The 12,448-nt window shown below is 43.3% G+C and overlaps 1 long non-coding RNA gene across 3 annotated transcripts in view; it reads left to right on the top strand.

The window, feature by feature from the left end:
* The window catches only part of LOC138377944 (uncharacterized), a 52,652-nt gene extending 40,204 nt beyond the window's left edge, over window positions 1-12,448 (top strand). For 2 of the 3 annotated variants that reach the window (XR_011231912.1, XR_011231913.1), the window contains exons 3-4: window positions 8,730-8,865; window positions 11,350-12,448. This is a non-coding gene — a long non-coding RNA (uncharacterized lncRNA). The remainder of the gene's footprint in view (window positions 1-8,729; window positions 8,866-11,349) is intronic. The other variant, XR_011231914.1, reaches the window with a different exon arrangement.

Raw genomic sequence — 12,448 nt, 5'->3', positions numbered from 1 at the left:
CCAGTGTTACATGTCATGGCTTCAGGCTATTGTTGTTTAGCTATAATTGGTGGTTTCTGTCGACCTTATCTCTGGTGACAGTGGTCTCATGATCCTTGTCCAGACAATTCTGTTGAGCCACTTCCTGTGGTTTAAGATACTAGAAAACAAACAGCACAGAACATTTTTCTTTCCCTTTGATTACTGGCTTCAGGCAGGAATGCAAACCCCCATTCCCAAAAAGGGTGGGGGTTTTAAAGAGACAACTGCTAAAACATTTCCTTGCCCCTTTTGTGACCTTTACCTCTGTTACAAGACCATTTGATGTTTGACAGATGGCTACATGGAAACATTTGAAACTTTGAGAGGATACAATGTACCAGGGAGACTACTATTACGACTACCAGGAGGATAATATGAAGAGTTTGGAGTATGCTCCTTAGCCAAGGTCCCCATGAACCAAACCAACTAAAATTGTATAGCCAGATGAGGAGTCTACCCATTTTAACCAAGTAGTCTACTCCACAATACCCAATGTATTTATGTGCGACAAGAAGTGTTATCAACTGCACAGATTCCTCCCTGTTTAGTAAACGGGTAATCCAGTAGCCCATGACTGGGTTAAATAAAAGCAGGAATACAAGTTGCCTGAAGAAACTACTGATTGTGAAATTTTAACAATAGCATTATCCTGCCAAGTGAAAGGTAGGCATAAGTAAGGAAAAATTAAGAGGTGAGAGTCTTACTGTTACAGGGAGTCTTGTTCTGACAGTCTTGGGAAAAGCTGTCCACAGCATGAAGTCGGCGACTTCTCATCCTGGTTTGTAGTTTCATTGTCTCTGGTTGTGTTACAGCCCAATCTGGTCCCTTAGACACTGCCTAGTGAAGGCCAATGCACTGAGACAGCAGGTGTTGCAGCAGAGAAAGAGTTTTATTTCACAAGGCACAGGGTGAGGAGATTAGGAGTGATTTCTCAAATCCATCTCTCCAAGACTTTGGGAGAAAGTGTTTTTAAAGATAGTTTAGGCCGGGCGCGGTGGCTCACGCCTGTAATCCTAGCACTCTGGGAGGCCGAGGTGGGCGGATCGTTTGAGCTCAGGAGTTCGAGACCAGCCTGAGCAAGAGCGAGACCCCATCTCTACTAAAAATAGAAAGAAATTATATGGACAGCTAAAAATATATATAGAAAAAATTAGCCGGGCATGGTGGTGCATGCCTGTAGTCCCAGCTACTCGGGAGGCTGAGGCAGTAGGATCGCTTGAGCCCAGGAGTTTGAGGTTGCTGTGAGCTAGGCTGACGCCACGGCACTCACTCTAGCCGGGGCAACAGAGTGAGACTCTGTCTCAAAAAAAAAATAAATAAATAAAAAAAATAAAGATAGTTTAGCAGGCTAGGCAATTGGGTCTGTTTATTGGTGGGGGTGAACTCAGAGATTATCTTCTTAGTTGGGAGATTTCCTGGATGGGGGTCTTGAGGCTATTGGATCTGTTTCCATGCCTATCCATGGGTCCAATTGATGTCAGTGGGTACCCCCCGAATGCAGAGTCTGAAAAATACTTCAAAGACCAGTCTTAGGCTTTACAATAGCAATGTTATCTATAGAGTAGTGGGGAAGTCACAAATCTTTCACCTATCAGGGAGGATAGTGCCATTAAGCAGTGACCAGTTACAGCAGTAAGGAAGTTAGGGAACAATGGCTGGTTAACTTCTGGCTATATCTATACTTTCATAAAAATCAGATTTTGATTGCTATTTATACTTTATGACTCTACATTATTTTAATTTTTTTTTTTGATACAGAGTCTCACTCTATTGCCTGGGCTAGAGTGCCATGGCACCAGCCTAGCTCACAGCAACCTCAAACTCCTGGGCTCAAGCGATCCTCCTGCCTCAGCCTCCTGAGTAGTTGGGACTATAGACACATGCCACCATGCCCGGCTAATTTTTTTCTATGTATTTTTAGTTGTCCAGCTAATTTCTTTCTATTTTTTTTTAGTAGAGACGGGGTCTCACTCTTGCTCAGGCTGGTCTCGAACTCCTGAGCTCAAACAATCCGCCCGCCTCGGCCTCCCAGAGTGCTAGGATTACAGATGTGAGCCACCATACATTATTTTAATATAGATGGTTTCAGTTGTGGCATCGGGCATTCTGGTGAACTCTCTCTGTGGCCCAGGCATACGGTATGAGACTTGTCCCTTAAAATTTACATCAAATTGTCCATCTTAGGCTTATAGGGCTTCAGGAACTGAGCAGCTCTTTTTCTTCATCGGAGAGTTGTAGCTAGATATTAGAGAAAGCTAGAGGACTTCAGAATTCAGTCTAGCCTATAGGTAGATAATAAAAAACTCAAAACTAATAAGCAAGGCTATAATCTAACAACAGGTGTACTATATAGCTTTCTTTTGAAATGTAATTTTTCCCTCTACAGTCATCCCCATTTTTACCAAAGATAATCATGGTTAGGCCAATTTGCTTAATTTTTTATATAAGTGCAGCAAGAATAACCACATAGGCTCCTTTTAAATTTGCTTTGCTGGAAATTTTGACACGGAATCTCAGATTGGACTTTTAAAAACCTCCCAACACTAGGAAGCCAAACCAAGGCAGACATTAGACTTTCCTGCTGTTTCTAATATCTTGAGGTTCCTGGGCCTGCCAGGAAGTGAGAACATTTACTCACTCACTGTAAGACTGTGAACCTTTGGAGCCAGGCATTCTATGCACATTTTCAAATATGGCATTCCAGTCAAAGCCTTGGTAATATAACCAATGTTCCCAATTGTATCCTGTTAAAGAGAACAGATTTTTTGAACTTATGCAAATAACAATGTTGCCATGAAAAGAATACTGATGAAAAGTTTGTGAATTCTGGAGGGATCAGGTAGAAAGGAAAAGCCAATGTTTCAATTTTTGTTTACAAAAGTTCACTTTACCAAATTGCTATAAGCTATAGATAGCTTAAAAGAAAGGAAAAGTTCCTTTAAATCTGGAAAGAAAAACATTAAAAGGACCGGCAATGTTTCAAATAAAGTGTAAAAACCCATAATTCTTCTTTATCAGTTCATTCAGTCTCGTGTAATTAATTCTTGCTCTTTATTTTATTTTTTTTAATTCTTCCTCTGTTTGGTCTTAGCAGTTTCACAAACTCATCAATTTCTTCATTAGAGTTTTGGAAATTCAGCCCAATGATATGAACTCAAAGTTATTAGAAACTTATACTTGTCAGAGTTCTTTTCATTCTTCCCATATAATGTCTCTTTGAAGACATAGCACTGTAGGATTATAATTGCTTGCGAAGAGCTTTCAGAAAAAGTATCAAAACCAAAACAATTGACTGCAGACAACAAGACTTAAAATAGCCATGGTTAAAAACCTGATGAGAGTCCATTTTAATAATAATGCAATGGCCTACACACAGTGGCTCACCCCTGTAATCCTAGTGCTTTGGGAGGCTGAAGTGGGAGGATCACTAGAGGTCAGGAGTTCAAGACCAGCCTGGGCAACATGGTGGGACCCTGTCTCTACAAAGGTTTTATTTTTCTAAGATATTTTATTTAAGCTTACTTTTTCTTTAAGCCAAATAGTTAGAGCTCTCATATATTTTGGTAGAGAAATAGCACATATATAGACATACAGACATACAGATACACAGACAGAAGCAGATCTTACATGCTCATTAAGATTCCTCATTTGCCAGTTTTCAAATAGTTTCCCTCCCCGCCCCTTGAGTATAAGTCTTCCGATTACCTGTTCCATTGTCATTGTTAGCTATACAGCCCTAAATTTGCGCTTCTAAAGGAATGACTGCCAGATGAAACAAGGTAGACAATTTACAGGACTTAGATCTAAACACTATTATCTGTGAAACAAAGACAGGCATAGGTAAAGGCCCAGTTAAGACAAGATGGCTAGGAAAGGTACCTTAAGCAAAGGTAAGGTTTGTGATATAAACTTTAAGCCAATGTGTTTGCCAGCGTAAAAGTTTCTAGTGGTTTAGGCTCAGAGAAGGAGAGACCCTTACAAATGGAAATTTCCTTTATAGCTGTACATTTCTTTTACAAAGAATTTCAAAATAGCTAGGTAAATGTCAGAAAGTGGTATTTTGGAGGCCAGTTTAGTTACATAGGCAGTGTTTTTAACTTAGCTTGTTTCTTTTCTTTCTTTTTTTTTTTTTTTAAGACAGAGTCTCACTCTGTTGCCCGGGCTAGAGTGCCGTGGCGTCAGCCTAGCTCACAGCAACCTCAGACTCCTGGGCTCAAGCGATCCTCCTGCCTCAGCCTCCCGAGTAGCTGGGACTACAGGCATGTGCCACCATGCCCAGCTAATTTTTCTATATATATTTTTAGTTGTCCATATAATTTCTTTCTATTTTTAGTAGAGACGGGGTCTCACTCTTGCTCAGGCTGGTCTCGAACTCCTGACCTCGAGCGATCCTCCCACCTCAGCCTCCCAGAGTGCTAGGATTACAGGCGTGAGCCACCATGCCCAGCCCAGAGGAGTCTTAATAAAGTTCAGAAAGTTAGCCAGAGGCCTAATGAGAACCCCTCAGAATTCTTAGAGTAGATTTTTGAAGCATACAGACAGTATATGGACATTGATCTAGCAAATCTAAAATGGTAAATATGATTTTCATCAGCCAAAGTGCTCCTGAGATTTGGTAAAAGTTACAAAAAAATGGATGGTGCTTTGGATATGTCTGTTTCTCAATTGGAGGAGATTGCTTTTAAGGTGTTCATTGATTGAGATGAGACGATTAAAAAGAAAAAAAAGGAAAATAAAACAGACCAGCCTTCTGGCTGCTGCTTTGACTCAAGAAATTCCAGGACCACAGCATGAGCTTCCTTCAGGCACTCCATTCAAGGTAGTATCCCCATCCCCAGGCCCCAGAACCCCAACTAAAAGGGACATACCACGGTGGGTCCCAATCAATGTGCCTATTGCAAACAGGAAGGGCACTAGAAAGAAAAGAGATTGCCCATTCCTTAAAAATGCTAATGCGGGAAGAATCCCCTTCCCATTCACCAGATGCCCGAGCTAACCAGGAGGCTTGAGGCTGAAGATATTGAGGACGGGGACCAGGAATGATGGGGCCCAGGGGTTCCTCCCAACCCAAGCAACACCCTCCATATTTCCCACACGGAGCCCTGGGTGGTGATGACAGTGGGAAATCAACTTTTGGACTTTTTGGTAGAAACTGGTGCCACATATTCAGTAATAAACACCCAGCTGTCTAAACTGTCCTCAGAGACTATAAAAGTGATGGGGGTTTCAGGAGAAACCACGACAAGGTCATTCCCCCAACCCTTGAAGTGCCAATTAGGGCAAACTCACTTAAAACATAGTTTCCTCTATGTACCTGGGTGTCCCATTCCTTTGCTGGGATGTGATCCTTTAACCAAACTAAATGCCACAGTTACCTCCAGCCCAGGGCAACTGAATATCAGGGTGCTTCCAGAACAGGGCTGTGCCTTCCGGGCTGCCCTGCTGCAACCAGAAGCCTCTGAACGTGCTCCCATTCCTCAAGAGGTGAGTCTGGAGGCATGGAAGGATGGGACCGCTGTCCCAGTACAAGTCAAGGTACAGGCGGGAGTGGTGCCACCACGTTGAAAACAATACCAGTTGAGAGAACAAGCGCAATGGGGAATCCAGCCTCTGCTGTCTGCTTTCCTTCAGTTTGGATTTATTTCAGTTTGGGGACCTTGCTGGTCCAGAAGCTTGGGACTGAAATTTGTTCAGGACCTGAAAGCCATAAATCAAATTGTAGAAGACATTCACCCGATGGTCCCCAATCCTTATACGCTACTCACAATTCTGACTGGTAAGCTTTACTGGTTCACAGTCTTAGATTTAAAAGATAGCTTTCTTCTGCCTCCCTGTGAGCCCAGAGTCACAAGAACGGTTTGCTTTTAAATGAGAGGACCCAGAAACGAAAGCAAAGCAACAATACTATTGCATAGTCCTTCCCCAAGGTTTTAGAAGCTCCTTTACCATCTTCGGGGGATTTTTGCTAAAGACCTCAGAGACCTCCAATTAAAGGATAGGACTTTATTGAAATATGTCAATGACATATTAGTTGCTAGTACCAGAAAGGAGATGTCTGATCAGAACATATTAACTATATTAACTCTAAACTTTCTGGCTGAGCGAGGGTGCAAGGTATCCAAGAAAAAGGCTCAAGTTTCACAGCCTTCAGTTAAATATCTTGGGTTCAAGTTTTCTCAAAGAGAGAGGAATCTGCTCCGCGATTGGAGGGATGCCCTCTCCAGAGTAGGCAGACTTACTACTCGGCGACAGCTGCAGGGCTTCTTAAGCATGGCTGGATTCTGCTGTATCTGGATTCCTACTTTATTTAGATTTATTGCTAAGCCTCCATATGATGCCTTAGGGGAGGAGATAATAAACCCTTAGAGTGGCCAGGCGCGGTGGCTCATGCCTGTAATCCTAGCACTCTGGGAGGCCGAGGAGGGCAGATTGTCTGAGCTCAGGAGTTCGAGACCAGCCTGAGCAAGAGTGAGACCCCGTCTCTACTAAAAATAGAAAGAAATTATATAGACAGCTAAAAATATATATATAGAAAAAATTAGCCGGGCATAGTGGCGCATGCCTATAGTCCCAGCTACTCGGGAGGCTGAGGCAGGAGGATCGCTTGAGCCCAGGAGTTTGAGGTTGCTGTGAGCTAGGCTGACACCACGGCACTCTAGCCCGGGCAACAGAGCAAGACTCTGTCTCAAAAAAAAAAAACAAGAAAAAAAAAACCAAAAAAAAAAAAAAAAAAAAACAAGAAAAAAAACCAGGGAAAAAAAAACCCAACAACAAACAACCCTTAGAGTGGACTGGGGACTGTCAGAAGGGCTTTGTAAACATCAAGAAAAAGCTGTTGACTGTCCTGGAATCGGGGGCTCCCAGATATGAAAAAACCTTTTGATCTTTTCATGCATTGAGAGGCAAAGAATGAGTCTGGAAGTGTTAACTCAGGACCTAGAAAATATTAAGAGATCCGTTGCTTATTTTTCAAAGCAATTAGACATTGTCACAAAGGGATGGCTTTCTTGCCTTTGTGCTGTTGCCACCACTTGTGACCTGCTTCAAGAAGCAGGGAAGTTTGCATTAGGCCAGCCCACCACAGTACACACTCCCCACTGTTGTGCTCCCCCTGCTGGAACAGAAATGATGGGCGGAACAGAAATACTGGCTGACCTCTGGGAGGCTTGGCAGTTATCAGACCATCCTTTTAGACAACCCAGATATAACTCTGAGAGTGGCCTCTACTTTAAATCCACCTTACTTCCTCAAATGCCATCTGAATCTGCACAGGATTATTTACAAATAATTGAACAAGTTTCTAGGACATAGCCCTAGAAAGCTCAGACCTAGAGATGTTTACCAACAGAAGCAATTTTATAGATCAGGGACGACAGAGAGCTGGGTATGTGACGGTAACCCATCGACAAATATTAGACACCAAAACACTCCCCCAGGAACCTCAGCACAGAAGGCAGAACTCATAGCCCTTATTAGGGCACTACAACTAGATAAAGGTGTGTGAGTGACCATTTACATGGACTTCATGCTTTTTGTGTTGTTCATGCTCATGGGGCCATTTGGAAAGAAAAGAGACTTCTAAACTCTGATAATAAAGATGCTAAAGAAATTCCAGCCTTACTAGATACTGTTTGAGCCCCCAAGAAAATAGCTACAGCGCATTGCCTTGCACATCAGCGGACAGAGAGTCTGGTGGCAAGGAACAATCATCGGGCAGATCAGGCCATGAAAAAACAAAGAAAAAGGCCCCCAAGACTTTACTGATGCCCTTGCTGCCTGAAATAGATCTTGGCCCTGAACCTCCCACATACTCAGAGGAGGATCTGAAAAGAGGACTTGATTAGGGGTTTGACCCTGACCACAGGACTCAGGATGGGTGGATATACAATGAGACAGGCATGGTTCCGGTACCCAAATATCTTATAAATGATATTGTCAGGCATATTCATGACTCCACCCATTATGGCAGAGATGCCACTCTACAATGGATACAGAAATATACCGTTGGTCCACATATAAAAAAATTGTTCGGGAGGTTATAAGGAAGTGTCTCCTCTGCACTCAGAACAGCCCTAAAACTGGCCCTTCCCCTTCAGCACAAGGAGTTCAGGCTAGGGGTGAAGAGCCAACAGAGGACTGGCAAACTGATTTCACTATGATGCCAAGGGTAGCAGAAAATGTCAAATATCTACTCATTTTTACGGACACCTTCTTGGGCTGGGTTGAGGCCTTTCCTTACCAGAAAGAAAGAGCTTCTAAAGCCATTAAGGCCTCAATAAAACAGATTATTCCTTGGTTTGGAGTACCAGTTTCCATTCAGAGGGACAACGGGGCTGCCTTTTGTGGCCCAGATCATGTGGGATGTTTCCCAAGCCCTCGGTATGACTTAGAAACTCCATATATCCTGGAGACCACAGTCCACCGGAAAAACTGAAAAGATGAATCATACTATAAAAAAGACCTTATCTAAGATATGCCAAGAAACTAATCTGACCTGGGATAAGGCACTGCCTATTGTCCTACTTAGAATAAGAGTGGCCCCTAGGAGAGGGCTAAAGTTGACCTCTGTTGAAATTCTATATGGGAGACCCTTCCTGTGCTCCAGTTCTAGATTATGGGACCTCAACAGCTTACTTGTCAAAGAGTTAGATACCATTAGGTCAACCCACAGATCTGACTCCAGCTGCTATTCATGAGTTTGCTCCTAGCAGGTTGCGGTTCCCAGTGGACGTTGCATTACATTACATCCAGCCTGGAGATTGGGTACTGCTTAAGACCTGGAAAAATCAACATCCTGACGACCAACTAAAGCCCCAACGGAAGGGGCCCTATGAAGTCTTGCTGGTGACTCACTCCTCTGTGGGAGTCAAGCCTTGGATTTGTTATAGTGGAGTGAAACAAGCTCCGCCTGATTCCCAGCCCAGTGAGAAAGATCAAGAAGATACATTTGGCTTTCACGAGTGGACAAGTGAGCCCCTGACAGACCTTAAATATCTCTTCAAGATAGTTTATCTTTTCAATAAAATGTAAATGAAAATATCTACCCCCTATTGATTATAATCACCTTAAACATCATAAAAATCTTTGCTACTGTTTTTGCTTTATGCAAAAAGGTGAGATACCTGCTCCCACCTTTCTTCCTTTGCTAGATGTGTATAGTTCATACAGTTATTTTATCATCACCCTATTTATTATTGCCAGAATTATCTGTATCTGGAATATTCTATGCCACACTAGAACCGTTCCCTGTTTCCCCTTGTTTAGACACCCTTAATGCCTAGGCTTATTGATGATGCCACAATTTAGTGCTGTGACCGTAGCCACCCTTTTGCCCTTCCTTCTTTTGTCACATGGCCTAGAATGGCATGATGACACAATAGTTAAACTATCCCTAAGTATTGCAACAGGGGAAAATCTGACTGTTAGATTTGCCAGCATCTTCCCAAATCTAACCAAGACAAACATGTTCCTGATGTGACCACCCACTTAGATCTTCTTCTGTCCCTGACCACGTTTCAGGTTCAGTTGTTCACTCATCAAGATACCCCACCCCATGTTTTGACTTGTCCCAACTCCTTGACTGAGAACAGTGGTCCACAGGACCACCTCAATCCCTAGTTTACTGGACTAACAAATGTATCCAGGATCAGATCGGGAATTGGTTAAAGAAGTGTTGGTGGCCGGGCGCGGTGGCTCACGCCTGTAATCCTAGCACTCTGGGAGGCCGAGGTGGGCGGATCGTTTGAGCTCAGGAGTTCGAGACCAGCCTGAGCAAGAGCGAGACCCCATCTCTACTAAAAAAAAAAATAGAAAGAAATTATATGGACAGCTAAAAATATATATATAGAAAAAATTAGCCGGGCATGGTGGCGCATGCCTGTAGTCCCAGCTACTTGGGAGGCTAAGACAGGAGGATCCCTTGAGCCCAGGAGTTTGAGGTTGTTGTGAGCTAGGCTGACGCCACGGCACTCACTCTAGCCTGGGCAACAGAGTGAGACTCTGTCTCAAAAAAAAAAAAAAAAAAAAAGAAGTGTTGGCTTTTTGCCAACAGATAATACACCTGAAATATCATGGAGACGGATTTTAGAAAGCTTGTGAATATCATGACCTTTGGTTTGATTCTGTGCTGACTAAACTCCCTATAAATGAATTCATAAATACACCCTCAGAGGCATTACATGCATGCCCCTGGGATATACATTTGTCTGTGGCATGGGATCTGATCCTCTGTCACTGGGGTGTGCCCACCATTGTACAGACAGCCTACACATAGAAAGCTCTTGCCTGCTAGGTCACTTCATAACCCCTTTTACTATCCTCCCTAACAATGAAAGTCTCCACCCCCTGCCCTCCTTAAGAGAGGGTTGCCAAGAAGATACCAAGACACCTGGTGGCAAAGCCTGCTGGGAGTACTAGTCCCTACCAAGAGAGTATATGCCAACAGAGACATGATTAGAAATCTGTCTGTCTGCAGCTCTAGGACTGATTGCAGAAGAAATTGCAAAGAGCCTTAGGGCTCAATAAAGACCCTTCAACTTGTTAGCTCAGGTAGTCCTAGATAATCAGGCAGCACTAGATTTCCTTTTGGCTAACCAAATGAGAGTCTGTGCACCGTTAAACACTACCTGTTGTATCTATACAAATACCTCAGGAGAAGTTGAAACCCAAATAGAAAAATTTTCTCAACAAGCTGTGTGACTAAAACATGTCTCTACTAGAGACCCCACACCTGATTGGTTTTCAGGGTTATTCACTTGGACCCCCCAGGACATCAGATCAGTTCTGCAGACTCCTGAAGCTAGGACCCTCACTCCTTATCCTAGGGCTCATTATCTATTTTATAGTCCACAGTTCACTGAAGTGCTGGGCTAAGACTAAATGAGAGTACTAATGTTCAAACCTTAGGCCCACAACTGGGCACCTGCGAATACTTGCAGATAACTGCAAAATGATTTCATTCCTCTTACCCTGGGCTCAGCCCCAACTATGTCCCTTGCCAGCAGGAAGAAGCCAGATTGGTCATCTGCCCTTTTCCATCTCATTAGCTCACACCTCAGGAATGAGGCAGGATCAAGCCCAGGAATAAAACCACCCATTATAAATTATTAAAGGGCCACAAGGAGCAAACTGTGGTAGGGGGCTGAACTCTGCAAAGGTATAGGCGTAATTAAAAAAATAACCAGCCATTGTTCCCCGGCTTGCTTTCCTATAATTGCTTACTACTCAGGAGTCACATAACTGATGATTGTACGATTCATAGCTTTCTTAATTGCTCCCATAGAGAACACCTTTGTGAAAGCTAAGGCTGCTCTTTGAAATATCTTCCAGACCCTACGTACTTGTGGACCAACTGACCCAACCAGACCAGTGGCCCATACCAAGGAACTGACTCAACTGGTCTTGTGACCCCCACCCAGGAACCGACTCAGTGCAAGAAGACAATTTCTACAACCTCTTGATTTCACCCCCAACCCAACCCATCAGCAGTATTGATTCCTTAGCCCTCTGCTGGCCAAACCATCCTTAAAAAACCCCTAGCCTCCAAATTCTTGGGGAGACAGATTTGAGAGATTTCTTCTGCCTCTTTGCTCAGGTGCTCATGTTTCTGGAAAATCCCAGGATGGTATAGAAAAAACACCCCCCACCCCCAAACTGAGATGGTGCTGAGAGACCAAAGAAATTACCCCAGCCAATCCAGTTTGGCAAGTTAGATGAGTTTATTAGAGGTTACTTACACAGGGCTCTCATTCCTAGTCAAGATCGGAATCCTCCAGTCACTCACTCCTGAGCGGTGGCAGGAGTTCTTCAGAGAGTAAGATCTGCACTACCTGCCTGTTTGTGGAGCCTTAAATATTTTTCTGGCAAGTGTTGCAGAGCTCTCTCTGTGTGTATCAGCTTCCTTCTGTGCAGCAGGCCATGGAACCTGGTTGGGAGGTAACACTCATGACTCTTGGGGGCTTCATGAGAAATACAAAGTACCCCCTTCTCCTCAAAAAGGGGTTAGAAGTGCTTTTTCCTGTGTTTCTCAAGGGCCTCAGGGCCACCAGCAGTCTCCTTCAGGTCCCTACATTGCCAGATCTGTCAAAAGACAAAATTACAACAAATTTAAAGATCTCAGTTGGGTTTATTCATGATTCTAGAATCAGGCAACACTTCACTTCATACAATAGAGCAACTGTCCAGTGAGCTGAGTGTAAGAGTTTGGCTTTATAGACAGAGAAGGGCTGAAGAAATCAGAAGCAAATAGCAAAGAGTGTATTAGTTGTCTAAAAAAGTTACTTTTCTAAGGTGGGGACAGGGAGACAAAGCAGTAGAAAAGTAATTGATTATAACATCAGGTTACTTCAGACTATCTTTTTTGTGTAAGGATTAAAGCAGAAGGAACTTCATTACACTGATTGAAGATTTAAACTGGCCTGTTTGGGAA

Source organism: Eulemur rufifrons, chromosome 30, assembly GCF_041146395.1.
Source record: "Eulemur rufifrons isolate Redbay chromosome 30, OSU_ERuf_1, whole genome shotgun sequence".
In the NCBI taxonomy this organism is placed as follows: domain Eukaryota; kingdom Metazoa; phylum Chordata; class Mammalia; order Primates; family Lemuridae; genus Eulemur; species Eulemur rufifrons.
Note: the sequence above shows the minus strand (reverse complement) of the source record. Positions and strands in the feature narration are given on the sequence as shown.